The sequence below is a fragment of the Notamacropus eugenii genome, chromosome 6 (assembly GCF_028372415.1).
Source record: "Notamacropus eugenii isolate mMacEug1 chromosome 6, mMacEug1.pri_v2, whole genome shotgun sequence".
NCBI lineage: Eukaryota > Metazoa > Chordata > Mammalia > Diprotodontia > Macropodidae > Notamacropus > Notamacropus eugenii.
The window spans coordinates 192438568-192449496 of NC_092877.1; the positions used below are offsets into that span (position 1 = coordinate 192438568).

The following is a 10929-nucleotide window of genomic DNA, read 5'->3' on the forward strand; positions in this document are numbered from 1 at the left end:
GAGAACCATTTAAGTTTTTTTCCAAATGAAAACTTACACATATACACACGTATATGTACATGAATATGTGTATATGTATAGATGATAAAAATAATAATAGCATTTTATAGTATTGAAAAGTTTACAAAACCTTTTACAAATATTTCATTTTATTTTCAAAGCAGCCCCGTAAGGTAGGTGCTATTATTATTCCATTTTACAAATGGGGAAACTGAGGTAGAGAGGTCAAGTAATTTGTCCAGAAATCATACAGCTACTAAGTGCCTGAGGTCAGATTTGAACTAGGGTTTTCTGACTCCAGGTCCAATACTCTGTCCAATGTGCAACCTAGCTGCCTCAAATTGGGTGTGGCTCTGAGATTTCATTAATATAGAGATTTCTTGGATGTGGAAACACTTTGTCCCAATTCAAGCCAGCTCCTTCTCAGTAAACTATAGTCTTAGAGAATTACTTAGAGCACTGAGAGACTGGGATTTCCCCAGGGTCTTTTGAGCCAGTATGTGTTAGAGGCAGAACTTGAACCCAGGTCTTTTTGTCTAAGATTCTAACTCTCTGTCCACCATGTTAAACTGCTTCAGATTGATACCTAACTGAAAAAAGAGTCAAACTCACATTTAATATGACCTAGAAAAGGTTGTATTCTCCAAACAATCATTTTTTATCACAAAAATATGTTCTTTCTAAGAAAACTGGTGACAGAAACTGGATAGATGGAATCTGTGCTACATACTAACTGATTTACACTGACACTTTTACGTTTATTTACCTCATATGTTTTCATATGTCGATATCAATATGATTATTATCTTCTTGAATTGTGCTTGGATGGTGGGGACACATAAGAAACTCCCAAAGATCCTTGTGTTTTTATGGTTATAAGCAATTCCTCAATGGGTTGATGTGTTGAAAACAAGATATATTTTTATAGAAATAAAATGAGATTTATTTATTTGACGAAATAGTAATTGTTCATAGATAGGCAGGGCCAATATAATAAAAATTGCAATTTTACCTAAATTAATTTACACATTCAATGTCATCCCAATTAAATTATCAAAACATATTTACTGAATTAGAAAAAAATAATATCAATTCATTTGGAAGAACAAAAAGTCAACAATATCGAAGAAAATAGTGGGAAAATGTAAAGGAAGGAGATTTAGTAGTATCAGATTTTATACTATATTATAAGGCAGTGATTATCAAAACTGTCTAGTACTGACTAAAAAATATAGAATGGCAGACCAATGAAACAGAGTAGACATACAATTTACAGCACCAAATAAATATAGTAATCTTATATTTGACAAATGTAAAGACAAGATTTTGGGATAAGAATTTATCATTAGGTAAAAATTGTGGGGAAAACTAGAAAGCAGTATAACATAAATTGGGCATAGACCAACATCTTACACCATTTATAAAGATAAGGTCAAAATGGATACATGATCCAAATGTAGAGAGGTATTAACAAGAAAATTGGAAGAACATGGAAAATATTAATAGACTTATGAATAGGTGAACAATTTATGAACAAACAAAACATAGGGAGCAAAGTGAGGTGCAAAATGAATAGTTTTGATTAAATTTTAAAAGTTTTTGTTCAGATAAAACAAATGTAGCCAAGATCAGAAGGAAAGCAGAAAATTGTGGGGGAAATGTATAGATAATTTTGCAGATAAAAGTCTTACATCTCAAATACATAAAGAATTTTGTAAAATCTATAAGAATACAAATCACTCCCTAATTAATAAATGGTTAAAGGATATAAACAATTTTTACATAAAGAAATCAAAACAATTTATAGTGCACTATACAAAACAATTTTGTGCACAAAACAATTTATTATGCACTAAATCATAATTGATTAGAAAAATGCAGATTCAAGCAATCTCGAGGCAACATTTTGCACCTATCAGAATAGCTAAAATGATTGAAGGAAAAAGTGACAAATGTTGGAGGGAATGTGAAAAATTGGGACACTGATTCATTGTTGGTGGAATTGTGAACTGACCTAACCATTTTGTAGAGCATATATATATGTACCCAAAGAGGTATTAAACTGCACATTTCTAACTTTCACCCAGCAATACCACTGCTAGATCTATTTCCAAAGATGATTAGAGAAAGAGGAAAAGAATCCATATGTTCCATTTATAGTAGCAATCTTTGTAGTAGCAAAGAACTTGAAACTGAAGGGATGTCTCTCACTTGGGGAGTGATTGAACAAGTTGTGATTTATGATTGTGAAGGAATACTCCTATGCTTTTATAAATGATGGTCTTGATGATCTTAGAAAAGCATGGATAGACTTGCATGAAATAATGAAGAGTGAAAATGAACAGAAGCTAGAGAAACTTGTATATGATAATAGCAATACTGTTTTAAGAACAACTTGGAGCTACTAAGTCATTTTGACTATTAGAAATACTGAAATTAACTACAAAGGAAATATGAAGACACTATCTGCATCCAGAGAAAAAATGATATATAGATGTATATATAAAATTATTTTACATCTACATGCATATTTGTGTCTAATGGTAGCCATCTCTAGGGGAGGGAGAAAGGGGAAAAAGGAAGAAAAAGAAATTTATATGAAAATGTTATTATGTATTTAAAAAGAATAGCAAGTTGTACATAACAGATTTGCAGTTTTCATGTGCAATCATTTTCATATTATGCTATGTTTATGGAAATGCTTATTTTATTCTATAATTTAAAAATGAAACAAATGGAAATTTTAGAAAAAGAAAACATTAACATGAATGTGTATATATATATATATATATATATATATATATATATATATATATATATATATATATATATATATATATATATATATAGACATACACACAAAAAATTCAAACTTGTTTAAAATCATTATTGATCACTATACTTTCTCAAACTAGAGATTTAAAATAAGTAAACATCTCACCCCATGTAGGTAAAGACCATTTCCAAACAGGAGAGGATGAAAGACAATAAGGAGGTTTGGGGAAGTTGGGGATAAAATTTGCACCAACTTCATAGATGAGAAGGCTGTGCTAAGCTGAGTGTCTGAGAGAACAAGTGCTCAGAACCCAACTCCCATGGCCCCCAGATATAAATGGCCTCTTCTCTGTTTTCCTTACTTAGTTGGCCTTAGCCAGTCTCAAGGCTATCATTCTGAATATCAGAGATCATACTCCTGAGTTGGAGTTGGAGCAAAAGAAACCATGGTATACCTAGTCCCTGACTGGACCGCAACTTCTGGTCCTTAATTTCTTCCTCATCATACAAAACTTCACATCACAAAACAAATTCCAGTGAACTGGGTGGTGGTAGTTATTGGGGGTAAGGGGTAGTTTTATTGAACCATACACAGTTTCTAAAGACTAGGATATAGAATAGAGGGGTCTCCGAAGGCCCCTGAAGGGCATCACACAAGATAATTCCATGGATAAGAAAGGGCTCATTTAGAATACTCCAGAGACTAAAGGGACTGGATCAGGTTATAACATTCCAAAGTCCAGTGTTGCTGATAGAACCAGAGAGGGACAGCTGGGGGTTACTGGAACAATGATGAAGAGGTAACTCAGGTTCAAAGAGACCTCAATGGCTAGAGGGAGGCTATAGAGCCCACATATACTCTTTCCCAGGCCTATTTTCCTCATCTAGGATTGCTTATAGAGGTATCTATGATATTTAGAGATGATAATCTATTTTCTATTAGAGATTTTGTGTCAGTAACTTCTTTGGAAGTCCAGTTAAGCCTATGAACTCCTCAGTATAATGTTTTAAATTATTATTAATAAGTAACATTTCTATAGTACTTTAATATATGAAAAGCACTTTATATCTTATTGAAACTGACAAAATACCATATGTAGGCTTACATAGAAAATGATTTACATTAAATACAATTATTAAAATGCTAAAAAAAATCAGGGACCTCAGGTTAAGAAATCCTGACTTATCTTATTAGGAGATACAGTAATCTTTAGGAGCAGAAAAATGTATATGTAGTCATCAGTGATGATCTTAACTGCACAAGTCTTTGTGTGTGCACATATGTATATATATTTTTTCATATCATATTTTCAAATACATCAACCCACAGGGTAATAGTCTATTACCACAGCAAAATATTAATCTTTAAAGGTCTCATTTCTCTGGACCATCCAAGGAGAGTCCAAGAAGATAATCAAATATGACAGAGATAGAAAGACAGATTGTATATGCATATATACACAGATATATATCCAAAAATGTGAAAAAAAATCAGACAAATAAATATTTAGCTATGGGTATAAACTTCTTCATGTAGTCAATACGTGTGTGTGTGTAGATAGCATAGATTTTGTCCATCCTACGTATGTACACAGTTTCTGTCACTATTTTCCTTAGAATGAACATATTGTTGTTATGAAAAGCTACTGTTTGGGAAATCCAGCCTTTTCCAAGTCAGAGCAAATGTGGGTTTAAGTTATTAAATATACCAATTAAGAAGGAAGAGTTCAACCTCTATGGGACCTTTGTGGTTCACAGACTGCACTGGATGTGTCAGAAGGTATTTGAGGAGGGAAACACGTTATATGGAACAGAAGAGTCACATGAAGCCATCCGATGTTTTTTAAATTGCATTTTTGTATCCTGTGAATCTGCCAAGGTCCAAGTATTTACTTATTTACTGATATGTTATTCCCTACTAAAATAATAATATTATTGTCATAAAATTTAAGTGAAAATGAATTTGTAAACTTAGCCATTAGCAATGTAGAGAGGACTTCTGAAGATGAACTTCTAGGATGCCATTTATAATTTCATCAAGATAAATTTCCTAAATAGACTTTTTGGAAACATAAAGCTTAATTCAATGCTAAGTGGTTCATATGCTTGGTTGACTTCCATGCCTGAATGGCAGTTTTACATGTGAATCTCAGAGAAGTTGGCCTATATTGTGCATATAGAGACATTTTCCTGTGAAGAGGTCCAGAGTTTTTATCAACACTTAGTTTTTTTTTTTTTAAAGCCAGGAAACTAAAAATTCAAAAAAAAAAGGTCCATTGAAAATTTCCAGTGAAACCAGAATTTCCTACATAAATGGAATACAGTCAAGTCTGAAGATGTTTAGAGGAAACATTGGAAATATAAAATAGTCATTTCAGAAATCATATCTTTTGACTCAGTCATATTGGTGACTGAGCTGATATATTCAAAAGCAAAGCAAAATAGAATGCCATTATAATAACTCCAAAGCAAGGACCCAGTTGCATGTGAAGGAAAAAGACTACAACATGATACAAACACTAAAACTGCATTTTGCCCTAGTGGGTCATAAGGATCCACAAAAACTGGCTTAGGTTTAAAATGTCCATCATATTCGCATTGATTCAAAGTACTCTGAGTCGTCTTTAATCTTGAGTACCTGAATGAGTCCTCTCCTCTTTACAGAATCAACTTGGTGTAAGGCCTTCAGAAGAATCTCTGTTTCATTCCCTAGTCTTTAGGAACTGCGTATAGTTCAGCAAAACTCTCCCTCCCCCAACAAAAATTACCATCATCTCTCTGTACTAGGCTTTCAGCATTGTCTATTAGTCATTTATCTCTAGAATGTGGTGAATCAGGACAGGATGATGGCCTCTGCGCCTGAGCTTTGATAAGCTTTAGGGCAGTAGAAGGAATAGAGGTAGTGTAATCTATTTTTAGGGAAAAAAACTCAAAAATTAGACACCCATATATGTATGAGCTCTACCAAAGTACCTATCCCACCACCACTTGTACAAAAAAAGCTGAATTTCTTTTCCATATATGTCCCCTCACGACTGACATATTCATTTTGAAGGCAGCCTTGAATTGTTCGTTTTACCCAGTTTCATCTGTTTCTGAATAATACAATTAATTTTGTTAATGCAGAAATAATCCATGAAAGAATAATGAACATTAGAATGTAAAGTAGAATTCAATGTTGTAGATAATTAAAAATAGTTTCTCAGTGAGATTTTTTTAGGACATTCAGTACGTTACTACTTTCTTGAGCCTTGTCCATACGCAGCCTTTATGTCCTCAGGGCCCTCCACCTTCTTATTTCTTCCTCATGCATGTATTTTCTGATGAAGGTATTGAATGAAAAATATTTTGAAGTTAGGTGAATTGTGCTTAAGTCTGCAAGGGAGATATTGCAATGACATATATATATGCATATGTATATACATACACGTACACACACACACATATATCTTACACAAAAAGCTTATGGGGTCAGAACAGTAAACATTAGTGAGAAAAGAGGATGGAAACAACCTAAGAAAGAATCCAAAGGAGACTTTGAGGAAAATGAGGTCAGGATCCTTGAAAGTTCCAACCCAAACTCTGGGAAATCCCATTAAGCAATCATTAAGTCTGAGAATTTTATGCAGTTACATTACTTTTTTTATGCCACAAGATATAAACTAATCTATTTAGTTAGAAAAACATGTTGTTCTTCAGAGGATGTAAAAATCAAGGGAAACATGTGGCTTTATATTTTTCATTTTGGAATAACAAATCCAGGGGAAGGGAACAATGAATGGTTTTCATTAAATTTTCCAATTGTATGATGTACATAAAGAACTTTCCTTCCTCTCTCTAAATTCTAGATGTTTCAGAAACTTAGGAACAGCTTTTAATTCTTTCTCATCAAGAGTAGGGCATATAGGAGTCTTACTAAATAGTATTGTCCTTAGCCCTGGTATCCATTACATAAGAACACCATTGGAAACACATATATTAAGGCAAATTTTAAAATAGAATATATTTTAAAAATGTAACTGGCTTGGTTAAAAAAAAGAATGGAAAGACTTAATAAATACCTTTATGTATAGGAATATGTCCTGGACAGGCCATTTCATTGTTATAAGGAATTTGCTTCTGAGAAAAACTCTTCTATCAATGCAGAACATATTCTTCTTAGAGAGTTGCCTAGAGCAAACATGGCAAAGACATAACCTACAGCCAGAACTAAGTTAAAATGTAATTGGAAAATATTTAACAAATAAATAAAAATATAAAAAAATTAAAAATACAAAAAATAGATAACATTTGGTGTGCAGGAATGCTTAAGTACAATTCAGTGGCCTTCTTTTCTTTAAGTTTCTCATCACTGGCAAAAAGCATTGGGAGGTACAATGAACTGCCTGGGATCACATAGCCAGTATGTGTCCTCAGTGGGGATTAAAGGGAGGGTTTCATGTCTTCTGAGACTGGCTCTCTTTCCTCGATGTCACAATACCTCTAACCTTTAGCACATAAAGGGTAACTATATACAGAATCATATCCAGGTGTTCCCTATCTCCTTTAAGAATGGAGCTAGAGGAAACAGATTTAACTGCACCATGCATTTACTATAAAGAAGAATTTCCTGAAAGTGAGTACTATTAAATATTATAATTTTTTCCCAGGAGAAACTGTGCAGTCTTTATCCTGGAAGTCTTTAAACACAAGATAGATAATAATAAGACTCAGATGGTTTAAGTGTGATCGTGTCTGAGGATAGAAAGGTGAGTGGAATAACATGGTGTTCCTATGGTGTCTTATGATTCTATGTTTTTTGTAGTTTTTTTTTGAGAAGGGAAGGCAGGGCAGTTGAGGTTAAGTGACTTGCCCAACGTCACACAGCTAGTAAGTGTCAAATGTCTGAGGCTGAATTTGAACTCGGGTCCTCCTGACTTTAGGGCCAGTGTTCCATTTCCTGAGTCACCTAGCTGCCCCTTATGCTTCTATGAATACAAACCCCAGATAAACACTTTGCTCGCTCTCTTTTGGTGGTGATTTTTGTGCAACTAGAACTAATTTTAGGCACTTAGAGAACAGTCTCCATGTTTTACATTAATCTCTTCATATTCCTATTTCCATGCTCTTATGCCATCATAGGATAACAGATTTAGATCTGGAAGATAGCTCAGTTATCTAGTCCAACCCTCTCATTGTCTCAATAAAGAACCTGGATCACAGAGAGGCTAGGTGATTGTCCAAGGTCACATAACAGTAAGTGTCCCAGCTAGTGCACTCTCCTTCGTACCACGTGGTCACCTTCATATCTTTTTTGTGCCAACTATTTCCATACTCACACTAGCTGAAAAGGTAGAACGGTTTAGGTGGTTCTATTTGAGTAATTAACTTCTCAAAAAGATCATATCAGTCTACGATTGATTTAAGACTCTCTTCAGATTCACTTTTGGAATGACCAAATCAATAACAGCAGTGGTACTATAAATTAATTTTAGGAATTAAGAAATGACATTCTAACTTGGAATAGGAGAACTTGTAAAATTCTAAATAGCACAAACTGATTGATTTAAACAAGAAATAAGCTAGTCGTGGCAAAATTTAATCTATAATGTAGATACAAGATGACAAAATACTTTTTGAGATGTTTCAAAAGGTTTCTAGCTTTTGGAAATTAAATGAGTGTTTTAAGAAACAAAACCCTAAGCATTCTGTTTTTCTGTTGTTAAGATGTTGGCTTAGGCCCTGAGTAAGAGGCGGAGGTGAAGGCCTCTGGCCTGGCTGGAGGAGAGTGAGAAGGGGCGGACCTTCACTAGCTCCAGCAAGCTGTGGAAAGGTGGATGTTACACAGTCTGATGAAAACGTTTGAGAATCACCTAGACTTCTGCTGATAATAGTTTTGGTGTATTACTTTGAATGAAATTTGTGTTTTTGTTTATTTTGGTTTTTGTTGGTTTTTGTGGTTGTTTTCTCCCCCCATCTCCCATCCCAACTGACTAAACCTTTAACCTGTGAAAATGGGGCAGAGATCTATATCATCCCCTAGAGTGGGAAGTTCATGAACCCCACCCACTAGGCTTGGAAAAAAAGCCCAGAAGAGGGGAATTAAAAAAGAGTAAGAAGTAAGGAATGTTGTTCATTGAGATGAGATGCAGTACTAAAGATGAAGGATCCCCAACAGATTTTCTGGGACATGGAGAAATTGGATGAGATCAAGTTCAATCCAGGATAGCAGCCACAGTTAAATGAAAAAGTGCTCAAAGATAAGTGAAAAAAAAAACAAAAAACCTTGTGAAACTTTTGAGAGTATTCTCCAACTCTATGAAAAGGAAAATCCAGCTATCTACGAAGAACTTCAAAAGTTAGAGGTAGAATATGAGCAGGAGATTGACCAACGAGAAGATCAATGAGAAGCCAATACTTTGATGCTATAAAGAATGCTCAGCATATTGAAGTGGAAAGCATCTCATTGCCAGATATGCCTCATGCTCTCTCTAACAAGCTTGATCCAAGACATCCCTTTGCTTGGTGCACAACCACCCTCTAGTCTCAAAAACAAAGCAAAACAAAACAAAACAAAACAAAAACAATCCTCTGCCCCTTCGCTGATGGACCTCCCACCAGGGCAGTTTCTATACTTCCTATTCTTGAACACAGTGTTCTTTGCCTCCTTGAAGAATGCTTCTTGGCCCACTCTCTGGGCCACCTCCTCCCCAAGTTCTACAGATTACATGGCTTTGCCTTAGAACTTGTCCCTCATCAGTGAGAGGAGGATATTCTATGTAGTCCAGAACTTTCTCACTGAGGTCATGCTGATGATGCTTCCAGCACCACTGCAGATGAAGGTTATTCTGAAGACATGGATTAAGATAAGCATTACGACTGATGAGCAGTGATAACAGTGAAACTGGCAGGTCAGATGCTTACAGTGAAGGGGAGGAGTTCATGCATCATGCTGATGAGGACAAAAAGACAGGTTTCAGGGTATGATTGGCTGATGTTCTTGGAAAATCATAAAAGAAAAAGAAAAACATGAAGGAATTAACACCTCTTCAAACTATGATGCTCAGAATGGCAAGTCAGGAAATTTCTGAAGAGGGGCAAGAAGAGGAGGAATTTTTTGAGCATGATTATGAGGAGGATTCTGATGACAGAGTTATACAACACAGCAGTAGCACAAAGAAGAAATTCTTCCTTGATGGGGCATCATCATCTCCTGCTTCCCAACAACGGTAACCACCTCCACAGTCTGTTCTTCCTGCTCAAACCCAGGCACTTCCTGTTCCAGGACCCCTTCTTGGACAACCAGCTCTTCCACCACTATGAATACCTAGTCCACCCACTGGTCTTCCTCCTTGTCCACATCCAGGATCTCCTCCATTCTTAAAACTACCTAGAATGCCAGGGCTTTGAGGTCCTTTACTTCACCTTTAACCTCCTGGTCCACCACCAGACCCACTTTCTGGTGGTCTTCCTGGTCCTCCTCTACAAGGACCACCCCTGAGGCCAACTCTCCCAGTACCTCCAGGCATCCCTCCACCTTGTCCTAGTATAATGTGCCCACCTTTGGTGCCTCCATTTAGACATGCTCCACCTTGGCTTTTTCCAACAACTCCCTTGCTGAATCCAGGATTCTTTTAAGTGTCCCACCTAACTTGATCCATAGACCCAAAGTGGATGACACCAGTGCAGCCACTATTGAGAAGAACGTCATCAGTGCCAAGCCACAAATCACCAATCCCAAGGCAGAAAGAACCAGATTTGTATGCACTCCACTGAGAGCTCAGTAAGAAAACAAAGGAGTTACTGCTGTTCCCAAAGAAGGTCAGAAGAGGATTCTACTTTACCACTTGCTAAAGCCGTGCCTCAGTATGGTCTCTCTGCTCCTGTTTCAGTACAAACCAAAGACAGTGTGTACGAAGCCTTCATAAAAGACACGGTGGGGTTACTGTGACAGTTTATGAGCCCAGCGGAGGTTTTCATTACACAAATTCATTTTAGAAAACGTGGTTCATAGAGGAAGGAGTTCTTATATACTGGACCTGAGTGCAGAGCACTTCCTAACTTCAGTGAAAAGATTGTCTTAATGTATTTAACTTTGGTCAGAATTCATGGCACAGGGGAAAGAGATGTTTCATTCAGAGTAGACTGGTGAGCTTCTGTAGCAGCATCTCTACC

The 10929-nt window shown here is 35.8% G+C and overlaps 1 pseudogene; it reads left to right on the forward strand.

Annotated features, from left to right (window-relative positions):
* The first annotated feature begins 7326 nt into the window (after positions 1-7326).
* LOC140512231 (WW domain-binding protein 11 pseudogene) lies at positions 7327-10705 on the forward strand (annotated as a pseudogene).
* Positions 10706-10929: the final 224 nt, after the last annotated feature.